Genomic DNA, 25215 nt, shown 5'->3' on the forward strand with positions numbered 1-25215 from the left:
CTGTTTGATATGGACGTGAGTAAAGATCCTGTATGTATTAATTCTTTGTCCAAACAGGAGGTTAAAAGTGAATTCCTGAGGGTTAAAACCGATTTGCGGAAAATTGAAACAAAAGAGTATTCTTCTCATGTTTTTTATTATTCCCTTAAAGATGATGTTTCTGGTATACCTATGTACCTTAATGCTATTAGTAGACGGTCACATCAATTTGTACTCTCCAGACTAAGACTTGGCATTGTACATAACTTGGTGGCATTTCCTACATTGAAATGCCATTCTGTAACCCCTTGTCCGTGTGACGGTTTAATCAAACAAAGCACTCTGCACTTTCTCCTACTCTGTCCTTTGTACAAAGCTCAGCGTATCTTTTATCTTAAACCTATGTTTCTGAAATATTCTATGTATACCACAGGAAATGCTATGAAGTTATTATTTTCACTTGCGAGCCCGGATTTATGTTTTTTTACTGCAACCTTTATTTTAAAATCTATTACAGTTAGACAAAGTATGGTTTTCCCTTAAAATATGTATAATAATTCTTACAGTTTATGCTAAAATTATTAGCCCAATCGTATGATAAGTACCTCCCCTGGTGTTGTAATTTCATATGTGTAATGTTTTATTCTGTACACTTTTATGATGTTTTAAAAACAATCGAATAAAGTTTATGAAACAAATCGAAACGAGTCCAAGACCCGCCGAGGCGGGGAATTGAACCCTGGTCCCGGGCTGCCTGCTAGGATCTTGTAATCCCCGTTTAAGAGTGCCAAGGGCCGGTAAGCCCCCATGGAAGTGGGGTCCCTGCCTGGCTTAGGGAGCATGATTAACGAAGCCTCCGTCATCGAAGCCAGTAGGGCAGGGGTCTCGAGTGCTCCCATGTAGACTTTAGGCATCTGTGGACTGAGAGAGTCCTCATTCTGCATACTACTTATAGAATTCATGTGAAAGGCCATCGGGGCCAGGGCCTTTCCCAGACTGCAATGTCCTGATCATGCCTCAAACCTCCTCTAGCATGAGTGGAGCATCTAATTCCGTTCGCTGCTCGCCCGACAGAACTGGGAACCAAAGGCCATCCAGGAACTGATTTATCGCCCTCACTGAGGCCTGTTGACCTGCTTTATACAGTTGTGTGAAATGCGCAGACAGTTCACCATGGATTTTCACTGCGTGTACCAAAGGTCCCAGCCTGGGGAGCGAAGAGCTGTGATTAACCCCCGATTGTTCCTGTTTAATCAACCACGCGAGAAGGGGTCCCGATTGATCCGCCTTGGCGTGATCATACACGGAGTGCGCAACACATTTAAGGTAGCGCTGTCGGTCCAGGAGTTCCACATGTTTCTTGTGCCTCCTCCAGGTCAGCCAATCCCCCAGCATCCACCACCACCCAAGTTTCCAACTGCAGCAGACGTCGCTCAACTTCAAGCTAGTCAGATGCCACCTGTTGTTGCAATCCGCAGCCTAGCCTCAAGCACTTCCCTCTCAGGGTGGCTTTCATAGCCACCTATTTCACCATTACGGAGGAGGCAGTGCCCGCATTATGTGTAAAATATTCCTTGATAGACTCCCTGATTGACCCCCGAAACACCTCGTCCTCAAGGGAAGCCAGCTGCAGCCGCCATGTAGGGATTCCTGGGATCCTGCCCTCCCAGGCCAACACAACACAGCGTGGATTATGGTCGGATTGTGTGCGTCCCCAGCATTCTGAGTTCGAGATGTATGCGAGAAGGCAAGTGTACCCAAAGAACCTATCAAGCCAAACGTGTAGGTTATGAGGTGTAGTGAAAAATGAGTACACTCTCCCCCCCGGGTGATGATGTCTCCAAACGTCCACCAGTCCCCAGCCCTGTGCCAACCCATTCATTACCACAGAAATAGCCAAGGCAGCCAATCCCCTTAAGCGGAGGGAAGGATCTATTGGTCTCCACATCAAAAACACTGTTAAAATCTCCACCTAGCAGACACGGGAGCCCACACCACTTCCTCAACGCAAGAGACAGCCGACTGAAAAATTGACCACATTCGGTGCACACACATTACCCAATAATACATGGCATCCATCCAATTTACCCTTTGCCAAACATACCTGCCCTCCTGATCCATAAGAACATTATCCAGAGCAAAGGGCGTCCCAGGTGGTACCCAGAGAAGAGCCCCCCTAGCATACAGGTAATAATCTGTAGCTCATATTTTACCTCTCCATCTGCACTGTGGTCAGGAAACCTTTAGGGCATTAAGGTGTGTCTCCTGCAGTAGCACTACATGCGCTTTATGAAGTTTTAAATAAGAGCACTCTGCGTACCTTCGGGAAGGCGTACGGAGACCCCGAACATTCCAGGTAAGTATCACGTGACCCATTGTAAAGTTAAAGAAGGCATACCGCAGTGGCCAGTGGTCCCCCCACCCAGACCTCAGTAATCGGTAGTCGGATATGCATCACAACAATTCAAAGAGCCCCTCACATGCTCCCGCAGCAAAAAGGAAATGGGAAAAGCTAACTAGGGAAAGAAAGAACCACTTACGGGCAACCCCCCAACACATCATAAAGCAACACGGCCGCATGCCCTACCAGCGTCGAAAAGATGGGAAAACAGGGGGTTGTGTAACCGTACAGGGTATTCCCTCCCAGCCTCCCCTAAACCGCTAACATGGCATTTAAGCATGAGCGAATTTTGCGAATCTGGCGTTCGTGAATTTTGCGAATTTGCGAACTCGCATTCCGCAAAATCCGCGAATTCTCGCAAATTTGCGGATTATTTATTTTTTTGTGTTCGCAAGGATTTCTGCCAGTTCGCGAGGGTTTTGTACCAGTTCGCAATTGTGAACTTACATGTCGGCTCGCAACGGTCGCGATTATGTTGTTTCTACGTCTGGTTCATCATCACAGGTTCCCAGCACCCTCTGTTTCACCCCTGCCACCCTCTGTTTCACCCATGCCACCCTCTGGTACATCAATGCCACCCTCTGGTTCATCATCACTGTAGATTATGGGGGGAAAAAGCAAGCACACCAGCCCTGCTTCAACTGACATGAATTAATTTGGGGTTGATTTATTAATGTGTCACTGTTTTAAAATTCCAGTCTGGCACCTGCTTCCTTATCTGTAATTTGCTTTCTGTTGCAGTGCAATTTTTTTTCCCAGGACCTTTTATGGCCTACTTGTAGCTATTCTATGAGCCTGCTGCGAGGGTCAGAGCAGGGTCATACAATTGTTGCAACTAGCAACTGAACTCTGGAGGGGCCCCAGTCAGGAAGCACAACAGGGAATGGTTACTAATGATGAGTTTGAACTTTTGAACCTGCTGAATGCTTTCACTTTTGCAAAACTCGTTTTTCTGCAGAACAGCATTACAGCAACTGTAATGCCCCAAACAAGCTTACTTGTGAAAGTTGATTTCTAATCCAAAAGTGATCCAAAGAAAGTCAAAAGGCCTCAAATCCAAAAAAGTGCAGGCAAATGTCAACCTGAGGAGTTATTCTGATAAAAATCATCATTTTCAGAAGGTCTATGCTGCTTGCTAGTGGATTTCTTGTGCAGAATTGCAATTTTTGTAATTTCGCGAGTGCGAGATTGTTGCTGCCTACATGTTCGCCGCAAAATTGTATCACCAAGAAAAAAAAATCCGCTGCGTGCGAATTTGCGGATTTTCGGTAAATTCGCGAGCGTTCGCGGATTGCGAATTTACCGAAAATCCGCAAAATTCGCGAGCGGAACGGATTTTCCGCCCATGCTTAATGGCATTGCCAAAGCTGAAATCTAAAAGATCGCACTGGTGACCCCCCTCAGGACGCAAAGTTACCCCCAGCAAAACAGCCCCCTCCATCCTGAGTCTTAATAGGACACATGAATTAGGAATAGCTAGAAACCCACACAGCAGCAGGAACAGCACCCAGAAATACACTTCCATATCCGGCATACTCATACGCCACAATCCGCCGTCTGCAGTGTAACATCCGGTATTTTCATAGACGCTTTATCAGATGAGTCAGCTTTCGAGGAGCCCCCCTCTCCCGATGATAGAAAGGAAGTGTCCGCTTTATCCTCTGGCGCCGTTGCCTTTGCCATCTGCTTCGCGATGCGGATCACCTCCTGTCACTCCTTACGGATCTGGTCCGGCCATGGCATCACCACTGACCCCAGGAACCGCCTGCCAGGCCACCGTCGTCGACGTCTTTTGCCACCAGCTACCCAAGTCCATGTTGCAGCAGTGCCCGCAGGTGTAGGACCAGAGTACAGACCTGACGTCTCTAGTCAGTCCCAGACATCTTGAGGCGTATCGAAGAATCTGGATTTCCCATCCGAAACAAAACGGAACCGGGCTGGGAACATCAAAGCATAGGATAGTTCGAGCTGCCGGAGATGTCTCTTGAAAGGCAAGAAGGACCCCCTCTGGCGCTGGACCTTCATAGCATAGTCCGGGAAGAACATCACCTTCACATTCTCATATTGGATGTCTTCCCGTTTCCTGTTCTCCTGGAGGATCATGTCCCGATCCCTAAAATGCAGAAGTCTGAAGGTGAGCGGGCGTGCCTTGTCGCCGAGGACAGGCTTCCTGCCCGGAACCCGTTGAGCCCGCTCTATGGTGAAGAAAGGGTAAAATACAAAGTGTAGCCGGATAGTCTTGAGCCAAGTTTCGAGAAAGGTGGCCGTGTCCTGGCCCTCCACAACATCCGGCAGCCCAATCAGCCGGACATTGTTCCACCGCGAGCTGCCCTCTGCATCCTCAACGTGGTCCTCAAGATACCTAATCCGGGCTTCATGGGCGTTCTGTTGTTTCTCCTGAAACTCCATGGCTGGTTTCAATTCAGCAATCTCCTATTCCATGGTAACGACCCGATCAGCATGCAGCAAGTTAAGGTCCAGCGCCATCTTATTTAACTTGGCTTCCTAGGATGTGCTAGATCTTTCAATGGCCTGCAAAATGGCATCTAGCCGACTATCCTGAGCTGTTCACTCACTCACCGGCTGCAGCGGGCCAGCATCACTTGCACACAGTGCTTGCGAGGAGGTCCTCGACTTGGCCCCTCTGGTGCACCACATTGTTGTGTATACTCTGAGGCGGGCACCACAAAGCGTCCCTTAGATCAACACTAGGCCGTACCAACCACGGCGGCAGGCCACAGTTTGCTACATCACACACGTGTTACCTTGGCCACCACCCTCTCGGTGGTGTCACCGCTTCCAGGTGTGGTGCTAACTGCATTGTTACATAGGGTGACCCAAATGATCCATCTTCAGAGGCCCCCCTCTGCATCTACATCACACTCTGTGGCAGCTTAGCTCTTCCTCTGTTATGGCCTCCTCTGAGCAGCCACCGACAACTCCTCACCGTCTAATTGGGGGGCCCCCCTCCTCTTCTGCTCGGTTGAGCCCCATCAGCGCTGTCGCCAGTCCAGCTGCGGGCACCCCCTTTTCATCTAATGCCAATGTGGAGAGGGTCAGCGCCCATCCCCTCATGGCCACAAATCCAGTGTGGGCACCGTCCCTCAGATCTCTGCAGGCCGGGCCCCAACACCGTACTCCGCTGCCAGAAACAGAGTGGTTCCCTCTCTCAACGTCGCCCCCCACCAACTTGTGGGAACACAGCATGTAACCAAAGTCCCTGGCCAGAAAGTGAGGCCCAGGCCCATGCGCGCAGTGTGGTCGATGTGTTGCGGCCCCTACCCTGCTTACCGGTGCTCCTCTGGCTGCCGTCGGGCCTCCAACCTCATTGCACAAGTTTCAAGGCTCTTCTCATGCCCCAAGGGCGGCTCTGCCCCACTCCGGCTCACGCCACACCTCGACAGGGCTCATTGGCGCTCATCCGCAGTTCGTGCCGCTCGCCCTCCGTGGCTCTCGTCTGTCTCCGCCGGCCTCCCGGGGACTCACCAGTGTGGTGCCACCGTCCTCTTAAAGCGGATACCGGCTAGCCCATATAAATATGCCAGTTAAGGGGACAAGTGACGAAGCGTTTTCAGAACGCCTCCGCCATGCTGCCCCTGCTGGCCACACCCCGCAAAATGCATACCATACTGCGCCAGTGGTGTAACAACAGTTGAAGGTACCCCTCTGTAAGGTACATGGATTTAATCTGGAGCTTCCAGGCCTGAGTACTGTGCTGAGGGGGCCCTGTGCAGCTCGAGGGCGGCAGGGGCCTGTGTTACGCCAATGTACTGTGCAGAACACCAATAAGCGTGTTCTTACAAATTGAAAACTGCGCAATATGGAAATGTAGGCCACTTTTTTAGGTGGCTGATTTGCTAATAGGGAGCACGTTTATTTTGTTGCCCAGGCCAAATTTCTCAGGCGCACCTGAGGGAAATGTGCTTTAGATTCAAATACATATGTGTTTTATTTAACTTGTGTGGGGATGGCCGTCCCACATTGCCTTATAAGTAGTCAGTCTGTGTATCTGTAGCTCTGTTTATTGACCCACAACTGGTCTAGAAAATGACACTGTACCATGAAGTGAGCAGCATCTAGAAATACATTGTCTGAATATGCAACATGTATCTAGCCATCATGTACCTGCTTGAACGTAAAGGTAGGATGTCGCCCATATGTCACACAGGCCCAAAACCACCACCATCCTCCTCCACAATGATCCTTTGAGGGAGTCAGTGGCATGATAGAGGCAGAAGGCCAAATATGAACCAACTATGCATGCATTTTCGATTTAGTTGTTGAGAAAGTCGAGCTAGAAAGAAACTAAGGATTTTATTTAGAGTGGCGCTTTAATGGAAAAACTGACCAAAACATGTGAAAACTGACCAAAAACTGTAGGTTTTTCAACTGCCCCACTTCTAGTTTCTCTGTCTTATTTTCACTTTGGTGAAATGCTCAGTTATGAACAGCTGGGTCTCAGCAGGCTATGCTGTTAGAACCCCCTCACCGGCAATAGGGTGCAGCTAAAGAACCTTCTTATGCCGGTTTTTCCTAAATAGAAGAATAAAAAACCTTCCCCTCACATGCTAGAAAAAACATTATTGTGTATCGGGAACATTTACATTTTTGTTTTACAAAAACAAACTCCTGCTTTGGGTATTTGTTGCTGTCAAATAAAATGCTAATCTGGCCATCATTGAATTTTGTTGCCAAACGTGCTTGTTAAAGAAAATGATTTTAGCTAAAAATTTTACCAGAGCACAGGGAAACTCTAATTTTCACCCTATGACTTCAGTTTCTCTTCTATCTATATGACAGTGATTCGATGACTCTATTGGTACTAACAGGAAAATGCATGTGGTGTTCCTTATCTGCACTTTGTGTGGCGATGAGCATGCACCTTAAAATGCCCAATTTTTAGAGGATCTTAGCAAAAGCAAGATCTGTTTAAAGTTAAAAAACAAAAATCTCCAGACTTTTCAAGAGAAATTCTCTGATGATGGATAACGTTGTAATATTCATAATGTAGGGCCTGATTACAAGGTACCAGTGCTGACCTGGTGAAGTCTGCCTCCCGGGTTACAGGTATGAGGGGTACCAGTCACTCGGCAGGTGGGAGTGTGGCAGCCCTTCAGACAATAGAGAAATTTCACATAATTTACTTCACTCCAAACCCTCAGACCCATTTTCTGAAAGGGAACATGGCTACCTGAAGAAGAGCATGTTGTACCGACGTGGCCTTTTGACACTTATGGATCTTTCTGAACAAACACATAAAAGGTGATGGGAGGAATGCTTTTAGTAAGTCTAACCACTGGCTATCACTCGGGGTAGCATTCCAATCCATCATTCTTTTGCCCACCATGCCACCTCATTTTAGATCTAGCCATATGCAAATCAGTCTTAATTCTGCTCCAATAAGAACAGTCCAGCCCAAACTGCCAGGCCAAGTCCTTCCTGAACCAAATCACAAGCAACCTAACACCGGTTACCCCCTGATTAGAGCTCTTCAGTCATGGGTAGCTTGATTCTAGTGGCACAATGAACACGGGACCCACGTCTGGACATACCCATGTTTACTTTGGGCGTTACATCAAACAGACAACTGGTGATTAGAGGAATGCTTGCATTAAGTTTAACTACTGACAATCACTTGGGATAGCATTGCAACCCTTTGGAATAAAGCCTTCTCTAAACTTTAATGTGTTTAAGTTATGTTATCTTATATTATGCTATGTTACTGGGCACTTGTAAAGCGCACACCTTCTCCATGGAGTGTCCGGGTGCTGAGAAAGAGAACCAGTGACAAAGCAGTACAGGCACCCACCTGACAGCTGATTTACTGTGATAAAAGCCAGGTTTTTAAACCTCGCCTAAAACTGAGGAGATCCTGAGCCTGACGTAAGGCTGGCGGCAGGTTATTCCAAAGCTGAGAGGCTACCACCTGAAAGGAACGACCACCCAGGCAAGAGCGGGAGAACCTAGGAATCAGCGAAAGCTGCTGGCTCGAAGACCTCAAGATTCTAGATGGAACATAGCGCTTGAGTCTGTTTCTCAAATAAAAGGCCCCTATATCGTGGAAGGCCTTGTAAGCCAGCACTAGGGCTTTGAAATGTGTCCTCTTACGCACCGGGAGCCAGTACAAGGACTTCAAGTGTGTATCCTGAGGCCCACCATGAGTATGTCTCTTGCCGCAGAGTTTTGCACCACCTGTAGACAGCCAAGAAGATATTCAGGAAGGCCAATATACAGAACATTATCACAATCAAGGCGGGATATAATCAATGCTTGGATTACTGTTTTCCTAAGGGAAACCGGGAGTAGTGGGAGGAAGTTCCTCAACATTTTCAGTAGGCCAAAACATGTGCCGGTCACTGCTTGGACCTGGGACTTCATGGAAATGTCCGTGTCCATTTTCACTGCGAGGTTCTTAATGGCTGTGGCTAGATTTGCGGGGGGGACATATTCTGTGGCCACCACTTGCGCCATTCCTCCCCGGGTTGTTACAAAAAAAAATTATTTCTGATATTTAGGAATTGCACATCAAGGGTTCTGTTTAAACCATTCGAATACCGCTGACAGGCAGATGTTTATCTCGTTCCCATCCAGGGCCTCATCCTTCCCGCATGTGGACATTAATTGTGTATCATCTGCATAAGATATAACTTTAGCGCCGTATTGTTCTGCCAGAAGTGCCAGGGGGGCCATAAACACATTAAACAGAGTGAGACTTAAGATAGATCCTTGTGGAACACCTTCATTCAGAGGCGAGATGGGGGCAGAGGAAGGGGGAACCCCGACTGTTTGCTGGTGGCTTTCCAGGTAAGATGTGAACCACCGCACGGCCGTGCCCCCTATACCACAGCCCTGGAGTCTGTCCAAAATAAGAGCACGGGGCACGGTATCGAAAGCCAAGGAGAGGTCCAACAGTAGCAAAACAACCTTGCCTGCTCTGTCACGTGTGGTTTTGATAGATTCAGAGATTTCCAGTAGGGCTGGTTCTGTTCTGAAATTGGCCGTGAACCCTGACTGGCTAGAATGTACATATGGTTTGCCTCAACAAAGTCAGCGACAACCCTATTTACATATTTCTCCAGAGCCTTGGAGAAAAAGGCAACAACTAAATTTGGCTTATAATTGCTAGCCACAGAAGGGTCGGCTGAAGATTTTTTTTAGAAGCGGAAGGATTTTCCCGTGCTTCCAGCTGTCCGGCATCACACCCTCTGACAGAGAGAGGTTCAGAGCCCGGTTAACAGCCGGGCGGAACACCTCTGCAACAGATGCCATTATTTTCGCGGGGCAAGGGTTTGAGTGGGAGCCTGATTTCAGTGTTTTCATTGTCTTCAGCGAATTGGCCAGTGAGATGGGCGGGAAATGCAGAAGGGTTCCACCAGTGTTGGGTAAGATGGGGGGAGCCTACCAGTAGTGCCTACCACAGCAGGGGGAGATTCCCCAATCGAGGCTTGAATGGTAGTGATTTTTGTATAAAAATATTGTGCAATAAGAGTCCTCCATTCATTTGTAGGGGTAAAAAGACTGTTTGTTGCGCAGGGGGAGGAAAAATCTTTAACACATTTGAACAGTTCCTTGCTTCTGTTCCCCAGCTTTCTCAATTTTTGAGGACAAAAAGCTCTTTTTTTCCTTGCGGACTTTAGCGTAGTAGGTTTGTAATACCACTTTATGCAACAATTTATCTGAGGAGTTAAAATTCTTCCTCCAAACTCTCTCAAGAAGTTTGCAGGTACTTCTGCTTTTCCTAAGGACCTCAGTGAACCATGGGGCCGAGGCTCTACATCCGGGGGGCAAGCTCATTCCCGCGAGTCTCGAGTCAACTTTCTAATGCGCATACGTCGCTCATTAGGTGGCCATTAAAGAAGATAGGGTGTATTTTGAGTGCCCTAGCTAATGCCTCCGAATTCATCTGATTAAGAGGCCTACAACTCATGGCAGATGGCTTACATTGAGTTTGAGGCTGAGGTGATTTCTTACATAATCTAAAAGTAAGTAGGAAGTGGTATGACCAGATAATATAGGAGGCTGGACCCATTTCAATCCTATCCGTCAAAAAGATCTGATCTAGGATATGACCCCTTTTATGTGTTGCGGGGGAAAGAACATAGGGGGTCAAATTTAGAATGCTAAGGGATTCATACAAGTTCAAGGGCTCAGGGTCAGTAAATTGATCCATATGGATATTAAAATCTCCAAGTAGCAAACATTGTTTGTATTTTGCAACAAAAGGCAAAATGACATTGCCTAGTGACTCCAGGAACCGGCCAGCCGACCCTGGTGGGCGATAAATTACAATGCCTGCAATTGACTGATGGGCAGATACCAGCAGCAAATAGCCTAGACTCTCAGCACGGGAAAGTGTTTTTATAGATAATAGCTACTCCCCCACCCTGACCTCCAGGCCTATCCTTCCTAATTAACAGAGAGCCGGGGGAGAATCGCGTCTCAATAGTGAGGTTGGAGCTTTCATTTAGCCATGTGTCAGTCAAAAACTTAAGGATGTCAAAAATTTGGAACTCATGCTTTTTCACAGAGCGTGTGTTCAGGAGCATTGTCTTTAGATCGTTCTTGGTCCCTAAATTCTGAAACGGGGGGGGGGCAAGTTTGACCGAAGTCCCTGACCTCGCTAAACATCCTACGTCTGGGGAGGAGAGAACTGCCCATTTGCATTCACTACATCTAAAGCCCACCACAGAAAGGCTCACCCTAGGCGCGCCAGCAGCGCGCCAGGGGCACTTTCCCGCAGCGGCCTGTTTTAAAGGCCACAGGGTTAGCAACTAGACCGAGCCCTAAACAAAATGGCAAGTTCTTCAATTTCAGCCCAATTCCTCCCGTTCAGGCTTCGATTCCCACCACACATCGAATTCCCATCAGATTAAAATACAATACAACACGTTTTTAAAAATTCACTCTAAAAGCGTGATAGGAGTTAAAAATAGCAGCACACAGGATTAAATCAAAAGGTGTGAAGAAGCAATTATTCAGCAGGAGCAGCAGTGAGGGGGTGCAGCTGAGTGCACTACCACAGGTTCGAGCGTGCTCGTGCAGCGCCCCGTTTTAAAGGCCCCAGGGTTAGCAACTAGACCGCGCCTTGAACAAAATGGTGGGTTCTTCCATTTCAGCTCCGATTCCTCCATCTCAGGGTTCAGTTTGAGCGCGCATGCGCAGCGTCCCTTTTTAAAGGCCCCAGGGTTAGCAACTAGACCACGCCACGAACAAAATGGCGGGTTTTTCAATTTCAGCCCCGATTGCTTCCACCCTCTCAGGGTCCGATTCCCACCACACATCAAATTCCCATCAGATTAAAATACAATACAACACGTTTTTAAAATTCACTCTAAAAGCGGGATACGAGTTAAAAATAGCAGCACACAGGGTTAAAGCAAAATGTGCAAAGAAGCAATTATTGAGCAGGAGCAGCAGCGAGGAGGTGCAGCTGACTGCACTACCACGGGTTTGAGCGCGCTATTTAAAGGCCTCAGGGTTATCAACTAGACAGAGCCTTTCACAAAATGGCAGGTTCTTCAATTTCAGCCCCGATTCCTCCCTCACAGGGTTCGAATCCCACCACCCACCACACATCAAATTCCCATCGGATTAAAATACAATACAAAACGTTTTTAAAATTCACTCTAAAAGTGTAATAGGAGTTAAAAATAGCAGCACACAGAAATAAAGCAAAATGTGCAAAGAAGCAATTATTCAGCAGGAGCAGCAGCGAGGAGGTGCAGCTGACTGTACTACTACGGGTAAGTAAAAGGGCTTCCTTCATGGCGGGTGTGTCCATCTTCTGTTAAGTGCTAGCTAATTATCTGCTCTTGGAATACAACACTTAGAATCCTTTTCAATCTCCAGAGACAACCAGCCAGTTGTTTGCTATCCTTTCAAGGTAGGTGTTGCGCATACGTCCGGCAGTCTCATTTAACCTTTGGCAGCCAGAGATCATTCAGCCACTAATGAAGATAGATTGGCCCCACCTAAAATGTCCTGCACGGAGAGATGCTTTTTTGCTTACAGTTGCTAACTTTGCCATAGCATGAGTCACCTTAGATGAAAAACTCATTAATAGCAATTTCCTCATGGTTGTGCATTTGATCGAGAGGAAGTGTTATAATAGTTAACGTTTTATCTCTTACTTCTGCTACTTTCTTCTTTATCCCTCAAACCGTACTGGGTCCTCTACAGTTAGACGGATCGCAGCATTAGCCTTACCACAGAGGCAAATTTTCTTCTGATGTTTCTTTCCCCGCCAATAGGAGGGGTGTGAATTAGGGTGTCCAAAACACAACGTTAGCCAACCAATGAGGACCATTAATTTGTGATTAACTCACAAGTTCAAGATCAGGTTCAAACATCACTCTCAAGTCCAGACTATAGAAATAAAGTATCGCAATGGGAAATACCAACCTCCTCAAAGTAGTTAAGTCTAACTGAAAGTATGTATACTAGGAGTTCTGCTACAGCAACCCAGAATAAAGCAAGCAGAACTTGATAGCCTGAAAAAAATTCCCGATTCTCCCTATCATGCATGTAAAACATCAGGACACAATAATAGTCTCAGACAATTTATATTGTTGGGTTATTGTAATAATGATCTGAAATCAATACAGATAAGCAATCCCTTAAGCATTTCAGTCAGGAATATTACAGCATGTAGTACAAGACTATGCATTAAGTCATAGATTCAAATCCAAAGAGGATGGTTAAAAACAGTCGTCAGATACAAGGTTACAGGTTCCTACAACCATTAAAGCCAGAGGGATGGTTTATTCCTCTAACAGCATCCAATGGTTCTAAAGAAAAAAGGAATCAAAGTAAAGTCCACTAAGGGCTATAAACATGGGCAAAAAGGGGAAATAAGGCAAAATCAAGTAGTTCCGCAAAGAAGGATTCCAGCTTGACTGCTTAAGGCCGCAGTATTGGCAAAGGGCAGTCCGAAACAAGGGATCAAGGATGCTTTCATAAAACGATAGGAAAATCGTTCATCTGAATCTCAAAGAAAGAAAAGGAGAAGGAGAAAAATAAACAATGGTGTTAGTCTCTCGCCCAGAGAAATGGAAAAAATATATCATAGAGTGTCTTACAAGGGAAGAGAAAATATTTATGCCATTGCTTCATAGAAAGAAAAGGTATGGCGTTGCCCCTCCTTTAGGGGTTCTTTGTAGTCTTTATAATGCTTTAGTGATGTAGTATTACTCCACTAGTCAGTCTATTGCATGATTAGTTTACGGATGAAAACACTAAATACAATTTGGTTATTCCTGCATACTTTCCCCTGCTGATCATGACAGAACTCTAAGCATGGGCGAATTTTGCGAATCTCGCGTTCGCGAATTTTGCGGATTTGCGAACTCGCAATCCGCAAAAATCAGCGAATTCTCGCGATTTTTTTTTTTGTGTTCGCGCGGGTTTCTGCCAGTTCGCGAGGGTTTTGTACAATTTCGCAAACGCGAACTTACCTGTCGGGTCGCAAGTTTTGCGAACTTGTTGTTTCTACGTGTCCAGCCTGTTTGGGACACTCTTCTTCATCACTGCCACCCTCTGTCACCACTGCCACTCTCTGACTACTCATGCCACCCTCTGGCCCACCCATGCCACCTTCTGTTTCATCACAGTACCCTCTGGTTGTCCAGTGTACATTATTGTGGCAAAGCAAAGCACACCTTCCCTGCCTCAAGTGACCTGAATTAATTTGGGGCTGATTAATGTGTCACAGAATATTTTTTTAGCTGGCACCTGCTTCCTTAGTGCTTCCTGATTAGTGATCTTTTGCACTTGCTAAGTGCTTTCATTGTTGCAAAATTAGTTACAACACCTGCCCTGCCCCAACTGACAATAATGAATTAGGGGCTGATTAATGTGTCACTGTTGGATTTGAACTTCCAGCCTGGCTCCTGCTTGTCTCCCTTAGCTGTAATTCAGGACCTTTGTGGCATATGTGTAACTATTCTGAGGGTCAGAGCAGGGTCACATAATAGTTGCAAGTAGGCAACTGAACTCTGGAGGGGCCCCTCAGGAAGCACTACAGGAAATGGCTACTAATGATGAGCTTGAACTTTTGAACCTGGTAAGTAGTTTCAGTTTTGCTAAGATCGTATTTCTGCAATTTCGCGCTTATTCGCGGGGCGCGAAGTTGAACTGGGAAGCCGCGAACTCACGCGAACAGTGCGAGCAAGCCATAAAATCCGCTGCTCGCGGATTTGCGGATTTCGCGGGAAATTCGTGAATCTCGCGGATTGCGAATTTACCGAAAATCCGCAAAATCCGCGAGCGGAACGGATTTTCCGCCCATACTTAGAGAACTCGTTTTCGGGTCCCACAGGTTTGTCAACAGTAAGAAGTTGCCATTGAATCATTCCATGACATCAGGCTATGGTTCACTTTCCCAGCAGACAATTTCACAATGAACTCTAAAAGAATCTCATTTAAATGTACAGAACAAATAAGGCAACATTTGCAGAAATATCAAAGGACCATTTTACTGGGCTACGGGAAAAATGCAGCTTTAGGAAAGAACATGTTTAACAGGCCTTAAAATGCATATGCCAACTTCAAATGAATTAAGCTAAATTAGAATCAGTACAATGTATTTTATCATCTTTTCATAATAAGAGAAAAATAGTAATGCTTCCCCAATGTATTATCACATGGAATTGATTAACGTTAACTATGGCCTACTGCCACAATTTTCAACATCCATACATGTAAATTATTCTTAAAAATCATTTTACTAAAAATGTTTCATGTTTTCTAGAACCATTATGTTCTCTACTATCACATTTGTAAATTTCAGCTTCCTAACTAATTTTATCGCATAATTGCACCACAATCTATTCATGATGTATTTTAATGAAAAGCAATAGAAATGCTAAGACACACCTTTTGGAATCATCAGTTTAATCAGTCAATGAATACTAAATCATCATTTTCATAAGTAATCTTGTTCTGGAAACCTATTAATTAACATTATAATCTGGTAGCAATTAGTTTTTCTTTTTCTGATACTTTCAAGCATGCTTTAACGGTGCTGTTACTTCACTTGTCTCAGCTGTTGTATCACTTCATTTAACACATTCAGGTTTCTATGTCTAAAATCGGTAAATGTGTTGTGTAATGTTTTTTTAGAAATATTTAGCATCATCACATTCATATATTGTGGTTCATGGAATAGGCCCCCAATGTCAGGACAAGTGTTGCATGCCCACACTAGGATTGTCGTTGACTTGCACCTCATAGACACTTTTTCTGTGGTTCTCTGCAAAAGTTTCATATTTTACATGGCAAGCTTGATCACAGGTACCAGTTCTGAAAATGGAGGTAAACTGGTATGCCTAAATTCGGATGCTGGTCTGACACCTTCTTTGCCATTATTACAACCCCCTTGATTGAGTTGCCATTAATGCAGCGATTGCTCCTCTGTTAAGGCAGAGAAGCATTGCCACACTGCTCTTTCAGCAGTGCACACGGGAAAAATAAAATGATAATAAAACAAGTTTATTATCATTTCATTTTTCTTTGCTGTAACTGAGCTGAATCTTGGGGGGTTAAGGCCATCCTGACGGAGAGTCAGCAACACAGAGGAAGAATTATGTGCATTAAGTGCGCATGTGGGTTTGGCCGGCAGTCTCAGCCCGGCCAAACCAACATGCACACTTAGCCTTTCTGCAACTCGAGCTGTGTTGTACAGCGGGGTAGAGACCATGCACAGGCTCCCGGTCTCTGTCTGAGCGCCAAACCAAGTCGCTCACACAATCCTGGTGCTGCTCTCATGCTGGTAGTAATACTACCAGCATGAGAGCAGCGTCTGGATTGGCCATGGGGTGCCTGTGCATTGCCTTCTGAGAGTCGACAGGCGCATGCTCCCCCAGTCTTGAGCTCGCTCAAATCTCCACCTACAAATTTTTTTCCATCTGCCAAGTTTCATTCAGCGGGAAAAACTACGATTGGAGCTGGGTCTACAAAGACAATCTCTTTACTGCGAGGCCGACACTCTGAAATATTTTATAAGGACTCTAAAAGCAGGTGATAACACTCATAAATTCCAGCTAAAAGGTATCCTGTCCAGTCCTAGCAATCCCTGGAAAAAAATAAAAATAAAAAAAATCCCTGGAACACCCAGATTGAAAAGGCCATAAGAGTGCTAGAGATTGACAAGTCATCTCTCCTTTCAGCCACCATTCCATACTCGGCCTGGAAAAGCGCCATCAACAAACAAGTCAAACTTATCTCTCAGTCTATGGATCTTCAGGCTGTAAAGTCATCAACCATTCTGCTCCCTTTGAACTCGTCGTATCTTCCTGGGATCCCACAAGCATATTTCCGAGAAAATTTAAGCGCAGTGGCTCGGAAGAATATAATGTTTATGCGACTTCTATGCCTGCGCTCGACGGTGAAGGACCAGGTTTTAGAACCTAGCGGCGTCAGGGAAAACGCCCGATGCCTTCGAGTTCCCCTGCCTTGTCAAACAGAGACACGGGACGCTTCTTGATGACGTTAAAGACCAAAGTTTATTGGCTGCAACCAGGAACAGAGATCTACGAAGCAAAACACGGGTGGTTCGTTAGAGACTGCACAAATTCAATGAGTGGAGCTTGGTCTTTTATGCCAAAAATCAGGCCTCAGGCAACATTCCAGACTAACATTGGATACATACAAACTGACCAATCGCAGGGTGACATTTCAAACATATCGCATGACGACAATCCCCTTTTCCGTTGTCCAACCCACCAGAAATGACTAAGCACATTCCAATTTCTTGTTCGATCAGGCCGGACAAACCCATCATAAAACCCTCAACCCAAATCAGTGATTATGTCGTAAAGGAAGGAGCAAAAACAGATTGGAAGCAAGATAGAAAGGTGGGTGCAGTGTACTGTAAACTCTGGCATGTCCTGCTCTTTGATCTTTATCTGACCATCTGCTTAACAAGGAACTGGCTCAGCGAGGTCAGCCTCGGGCAAGGGAGTCAGTTCGGCCAGGTCATTCAGAAGTCAGCTAAGGTGTACGTGTCTCAAGGACCCTTTCAGCCGTAGTCATCGGCCTATGTGAGGGCAACCACACAAAATGGCTGCCGCACACAAAATGGAACCCGAGGGTTCAAACGAAATCCATGAATACATAGTGTTCTCATTGATCGATTTATGCGAAAACACCCGTACACACCGCACTCGTGATTTGCGGTCCGCTGATATCAAAATCGTCTATTTCCAACGATCTTTATTGAACAGGTTCGGAACCACCAAACCAGACCCTCAAACTATGGAACTACAGGCCCTCCTTTTGCCCTTACATAGGCAACAAACTCATGTCAGTCTGAATCTGGATCTATATTCATCAGATCATCGATATGTTGCTGTAACATCACCCTAGCACTTAGTAACTCTCTCTGGACAGGTCTCTTTGCACACAAAGTAGCACAAAGGCCACAAATAGCAGGAGCACACTGTACACAGAGACAGAACAGGAAAAGGATAGCTAAGACCATCCCAATGATCATCAGAATCTTCCATCCCCATGTGGATATCAATCCCCATAACCATCCCACCAACGACCAATCTCCTTTATCCAAATGGACAGAATCGGAGATCTTATGTAGCTTGGAAATGGCCTGGAAGACTGACGGAGCATTGTCTGGAATGAAAACGCAGCAGCTCGATTGAATTAGTTTACATACTCCACCTCTGTCAGCTAGTATGACATCAAGGGCAACCCTATTCTGAAGTGTCATAAGTCTATCCGACTGGAGCTCATCAGTCAAGTTACTAAGGGCACCGGCAGTTTCGACTATGGTGGACTCAACCACTCTCGTCAACTGGCGAATATTCCTGCTGAAAGCCATTGGTCCCCAGAACGGCAGAAAACCCTTAAAGAAATCTCCCAACTCTTGCCCTGCAGTGTCTTCCTGACTGAAGACACCTCTAGCAACTCTCATTTTATGGTAATCTGCCGCAGCTGTAAAGGTGGGAGGCAACAGGAAGGAAACAAAATATGTGCCTGAAAAATCAGGAGTCACCCATGTATATGCTTTGTCGTAGCAAACAAAATAAGTACCTTTAGCGGCTAGAAATGCTGGGGAAGACTGAGACGTAAATACATAGGTGTCAGTACAAATGCTCTTCCCTAGCTGGGCTCTCGGATTCTTGCCATTACCCTGCAGACAATAGAGACCCTGATGGGGCACTATCCAAATCGGTGGAGAACTTTTCGCTCGCTGGTTAACACTCAGACTAACTCCGTATCCAGTAACATTCCAACCAATGTATGCTTGTGTCTCATCTCTCGGAATAGTCTCATACGAGCTAATCCCTCTAATCATATCGACTATACCCTTGACCAGAGCACTATTCTTTGGGTTGTCTTTCACTGAACGTTGGGGATAGACACTATGGGCATAGATAAACATCGTTCTATAAGCCCAAATAGAACTATTTAAGCTAAAAGGCAGAACCAAGTACGGAATACCCTTATCGGTTGTATGGGGCATTAGACCACAAATCCAACAGTTCGTTGTATTCATCACTAACTGGTGTTGGTGCAAAAGTTGAATAAAGGAATTATTGGTAAATTCCAGTCGTCTAACTACCTCATGTTCAGGCAAAGGATGAAAAGAATTAGAAGAAATAGTGGGTGTAGGTGTAGGTTGCACAGTGGGAATAAACGTCACTTTAAAAGAGAATGTCACATAACCAATTAAAAATATCATTAAACTCATTAGCAAAAACAAACATGGTATAAAAAATCTCTTCTGTATGATCAGCTTGCATATCTTAGTCTTAAAGTTCATTGTCCTTACAGGTCTCTCCAACTCGAAGAAATCCATCCTAACTAATATGCTGCTCGCGATGGTAGGGTGTTCTATGCTAAGGAATGCCTCTGTCAACCCAGGGCAACTCCCTTAGGCCAACCAGAACCTTCGACCTAGTGTCTCAGGCTTGCACTCCAAAGACTTGGCACCGCGACCCTACAGCTGAATCCGGATGGCGGTTCGAAAAACAAAAATAAGTAGATCCTTGGTGGAGAGTTAACCTGTAAACAAAAAAATCATAAAACGTTATTTATTTGTTTATTTGTCCCACGACTCTTGGTCGCAAATTATAACAATCTTTTCCAGGCAATTCTTGATCTTTAAACAGGAGTTCAGGCTCAGTAGTGTTCAATCGATTCAAAGGAGGCACAGCTTCTTGCAAGAGATCGTCACTTTCTTTCTCAGAGTTTGTTCCAATCAGATGGGCATCGCTGAATGGCAAAAATCGTGGAACAGTTTCTGTTTCAGAGTCTGGAAGTCCCTCTTGGACCCACCGGTCGTAAGGTAAGGGCAATGGTGCCCGCTTGCAGTGAGCACCGTGGATTCAGTGTTTTTTGCCTTGCACTCGAACTGCAGAACGTGTAGACAAGAGGACCAGGTGTGGTCCTGTCCAGCGGGGCTGCTCGTTCTTGCTCCGCTGGGAGTTCTTCACAAAAATCCAGGCTCCGGGTTCAATAGCGTGGCCTGGATCTTCGGAAGCCTGTGGCAGGCTATCGTAAACCTGTTGGTGTAAAACACGCAGTTTAGCCATCAGTTCGTGCAAGTAATCAAGCAACACAGGTTACTCGAGGTCACTAAACTTGGTTGGTCTTGGTACGCCCCAAATATTCGCCGGGCGACCAAACACAACCTCATACGGACACAAACCCATTCGCGAGTGCACAGTCATTCTTGTGGATAAAAGCGCTAAAGGTAAAGCATCTGGCCACTGTAAACCAGTGCTCGCTTGGATTTTGGCCAACTTCAACTTTAAGGTGCCATTATAGCACTCGACTAAACCAGCTGATTGGGGGTGATTTGCAGCGTGGAACTTTTGCCGGATTCCTAATCCCTCACATGCTCTCTTCATTACTTGACCCACAAATTCACTCCCATTGTCACTCCAGATAATTCTCGGCAAGCCGAATATCGGGAAAAACTCTTTGATTAGGGCTTTTGCTGTGGACAAGGCAGTATTGTCCTTCAAAAGATAAGCTTCCACCCATCTAGAGTAGGAGCAAACAACCACTAGGACATATTTCAGGTTGTTGCACCTCTCCATGTGGATGAAATCTAGTTGCAAAGCCTCGAACGGATACGTAGGAGGAGCAAAATGACCAGCTGGTGTTGGAGTTCCCTTACCAGGATTGTACATCAGACACACCATACAGTTCTTAACCAAATTCTCTGCACATTTGGGAATTCCCACATTCTGCCAAACCGGAGCCAACAACTTACAAATCCCTTTCACGCGGATATGTGCCATCCCATGAGCCATTGTAACAACTGGAAGCACATACGCGTCAGGCAACAACCATCTTTGATGCTCGGACAAATCAGTCCAACAACCATTCGAGTTCAATCTACCCTTACTTTCTCTCCATTCATTCAACTCTTTCTCTGTAGCTTCAGCTTGGATGGATTTCACACTCTCAATCGTATCTTCACACATACTCTTCTCTGGAACCCATCTCGCCGGACCTGCAACATACATTCGACTCATCACATTTCTCGCAATTTCTTTTGCAACTTCATCCACAAACGCATTTCCGCGACCAACATCATCCGTAACTTTCTTATGGGCACTACATTTCACGATCGCTACTTGCAACGGCAAAGTAAGTGATTCAAGAATTTCATTCACCAACTGCCCATGCTGAATCTTTGTTCCATGCGAACTCAAGAATCCACGCTCACGCCACAAACGTCCAAAGCTATGAGCCACACCGAATGCATACTGGCTGTCAGTATACACATTCACTCGTTTTCCTTTCGCCAACACTCATGCTCTCGTTAATGCAATCAACTCTGCTGCTTGTGCTGAATTATGTGGGATTCGTGCAGCTTCAACAATCGTATGCAAAGTCGTAACAGCATATGAATGAATGAATGAATGAAATTGGGATTTGTATAGCGCATGGCTGCCCGGAAGCGTCCCAGCGCTGTGATTGTAGACCAACAACTGAGGGTAGAGGCTGAGGGGGAAGTGAAAAGGTTATTGTGGGAAAAGGTGAGTTTTGAGGAGTTTTCGGAATTTCATATGATTAGGTTCAGACCGGAGTTGGATTGGGAGAGAGTTCCAGAGGGTTGCGGCGACCACCGAGAATCGGCGACCACCAGTACGAGCTCTTTTAGTTCGGTGGACCTTGGCCAGGTTGCCTTGCGCTGATCGTAAGGGTCTGTTTGGGGTGTATGGGTAGAGCATGGAGTTTAGCATTGGGGGTCCTTGGTTTTGCATGGCTCTGTGGGTGGTACAAAGGGACTTGAATTTGACCCTTTCGCGTATCGACAACCAGTGCAATGTCTTAAGGGCAGGTTTGGCTGAGACTCTATGGGGGGTGCCAGTGAGTATCCTTGCAGCGGCATTTTGTGTTCGCTGCAGGACATTGAGCGTGGCTTCAGGGGCACCTAAAAAAAGGGCATTGCAATAGTCCAGTCTTGATAATATTAGACCTTGCATAAGCATTTTTTGGGAGGTTGCGGGAAGTAGTGGAAGAATCTTCCTGGAAGATCGAAGTAGACCAACACAGGTGCCGGCTGTTTTTTTGGCTTGTGTTGTCATGGAGAGATTCTGTTCCAGCCAGAAGCCTAGACTTTTGATTTCAGTTTTAGGCTGGGGAATGGGCCCAAGGCATGAAGGCCACATAGCAGTGGGGAGAGATGGTGGTTGGTGTCCCAAGAGCATAAGCTCGGTTTTTGACCCATTGAGCTTGAGCCTTGAGTTAGACATCCAGGCATGTATGCCTTCTAGGCAGTCATGAAGGTTTTTGATTTTTTCTTCCTCGAGTGAAAATGATACAATCATTTGGGTGTCATCAGCGTAGGTGACGGCTTTTATCCCAAATGGGGAGACCACATCCTCCAGGGGGGCCATGTATATATTAAACAGTGTAGGGCTCAGTGAAGAGCACTGGGGGACCCCACACTGGAGGGAAAGGATATCTGATCGGACGTTTCCTTCACAAACCTGGAAGGTACGGTTTTCTAAGAAGGAGGAGAGCCAACATAGTGCCGTGCTTCTCACTCCTAGTTCAGATAATCGCTGTATTAGGATCTTGTGGTCCACCGTATCAAAAGCAGCGCTTAGATCCAGGAGGATCGTAAGACCGTTCCCCCTGAATCCAAGATGCATCTAGCCTCCTCTACCACTTTCAGGAGGGCTGTTTCGGTCCCCTGGCCTGGTCGGAAGCCTGTTTGTGAGGGTCGAAGAAGATTATTGGATTCGAGGAAGGCTGACAATTGTTGGTTAACTGCCTTCTCTGCGATTTTGCTCAAGCCAGGCAAGAGAGAGATCGGTCGAAGGTTGGATAGGTCTGATGGGTCATGTCCTGGTTTTTTCTGTAATGCCTTGACCATGGCATGCTTCCAGCTGGGGGGAACTACTCCTTGGCCCAGCGAGGTATTAATAAGGTTAGTGGCCAGGTGGGATATGGTAGGTCCGACTTGTTTTAAAATTCGAATAGGAGCAGGGTCGTTAGGGGAGCCGCTTTTAAGGTTTGATAGGGCTTTCAGAAAGTCATCGTTAGACAGTTGGTTAAAGCTGTCGAGGGTGGGTCTTGGGGTAGGGGGGAGGGGGACAGCAGGGGGATTGCTGTCTGATTTGGGCGGGAGTGACTGCAGAATGTTGGTGATCTTGCTTTGGAAGAAGCCCGCAGTCGTATCACCATTCGGCAACTTAAAACACGAACCATCAACCCACAAAGTACCATCACACTCTGGAAGAGGAGTATCCCTAAGGTCTATCCTCCCTTTCATTTTTTCCTCAGTTCTCAGAAAACAATCATGTTGTTCTTCACTATCATCTGTCTCAACTGAAATTGGCAACAACGAGGCTGGATTCAACTTGTTGCATCGTTTAATGTGCACATGACTCGCTAACAAGGTCAACTCGTAACCCGACAACCGAGCACTAGTTAAGTGCTGTGTCTTGGTACGGTTCAACAAGGTATCCACTGCATGTGGAACCATTACAACTAACGTGTTGTCCATAACCAAACCAGCAGACTGTCGAATTGAAACAGCCGCTGCCGCTGTAGCTCTTAAGCAACTCGGCAACGCTCTAGCTAACGGATCTAAAGTCAACGAAAAGTACGCACATGGGCGTTGCTTATCGCCAAACTGTTGAGTCAAGACTGACAATGCACATCCCTCTCTCTTGTGGACATACAATGTGAAAGGCTTACTGTAGTCGGGAATACCCAACACAGGAGCCGAACACAATGCATTTCGTAATTCGGAAAAGCTCTTCTGACATTCGTCAGTCCAAGGAATAGGATTTGGAGTATCCTTAACAGTAAGGGCTATCAAAGGCTTCGCTAGCAAAGAAAAATTAGGAATCCATTGCCTACAGTACGACGTAATACGCACATACTTCTCTCTGTGTTGTAGGAACACTCATTTTCGCAATAGCTTGAATTCTCTCTGGGGTCAATTTCCTTCCCTCCTTCGATAAGAGGTGACCTAAGTAGGTTACTTCTTGTCAACAATATTGCAACTTGGAGAGAGAAACTTTTTTGATGAAAATCAGACAAGTGGCGTAACAACGACAAAGTGGCTTCTCTACATATTTCTTCATTGTCAGCGGCAACTAGTAAATCGTCAACATACGGGCATAAGGGCAGCACCATCAGGTAAAACCAACAAATCAAGTTGTGTTTTCAAAGCTTGGCTATAGATCGATGGACTCTCGCAATAGCCTTGAGGAGAGCGCTTAAAGCGGAAACTTCGTCCTCCTAAAGAGAATCCAAAGATATCTCTACTTTCCACAGCAATCGAGATACTGAAGAAAGCATTCTTCAAGTCAATCACCGAAAACCATGTGGCTGTAGCCGGAATCAGAGTCAACAAAGCAGTAATATCAGGTACAACGGAAAACTGTGGAACAACAATCTTGTTCACTTCACGAAGATCGATCACAAACCTATATACAGGAGGCTGTGAAGAATCAGTTCTCTTCAGAACAGGCAAAACGGGGCTATTACACACATTACCTCTCGTTTCCTCAATCACGCCCTTCTCGATCAGATCATAAATGATCGCTAAAAGTGCACGCTCACCATCACTCGAGATACGGTACTGTGGAATGCGCAGTAACTTAGCATTCGCCTTTAGTGTCACAACATATGGAGGAATCTCCAAAAGACCCACATCATTCGGACCAACAGCCCACAACGAATCAGGTAAAGAAGACAATTCAGGTGGAAGTCTGTCTTTCGATATGTACATAAGAGAGATCACTCTCTCACCCAGCGTAAGATGAACTCCTGACGGAGAACAATACAACGTGGCATATAATCTCTTCAATAAATCCAATCCCAACAAATTCTGACCACAACCTGTAGTCAAAATGAGGGGTGCTTCAAACTTACGAGGTCCAACAGAAAGAGACAACGGAGCAGAAATCGGATTTGTTACCGGGGTGGCAAAAAAACCTACAGAGACATTCTCAAAGCCAGACAAAGGTGCGCCAGGGAGTTTAGAGTGTATTATAGAACTCTTCGTAGCACCAGTGTCTAACAGAAAAGGCTCGGACACACCTGATGCAATCACTTCAACATAAGGTCCACTCTGATCTACTGGAACTGAAACAACTCCCTCTCTTTGTCCATGGCTGTCATAACAATCATTACCATTCACTTCCTCACCTGCATATTACTGTGCTGTCCTACCAGACAAACCTTGCTGTTGATCAAAACTATTTATTGAATTCTGTGGAGGCAAAGAATGCCCATTTTGTCCGCGACCTCTACCTCTAAGCGCTTGTTGTGCACCTCGACCTCTTACACCAGAAGAACCATTCGTGCTTTGTAACAAAACCGGACAACTATTCTTAAAATGA

This window comes from Lissotriton vulgaris, chromosome 3_1 (assembly GCF_964263255.1).
Source record: "Lissotriton vulgaris chromosome 3_1, aLisVul1.2, whole genome shotgun sequence".
Lineage (NCBI taxonomy): Eukaryota > Metazoa > Chordata > Amphibia > Caudata > Salamandridae > Lissotriton > Lissotriton vulgaris.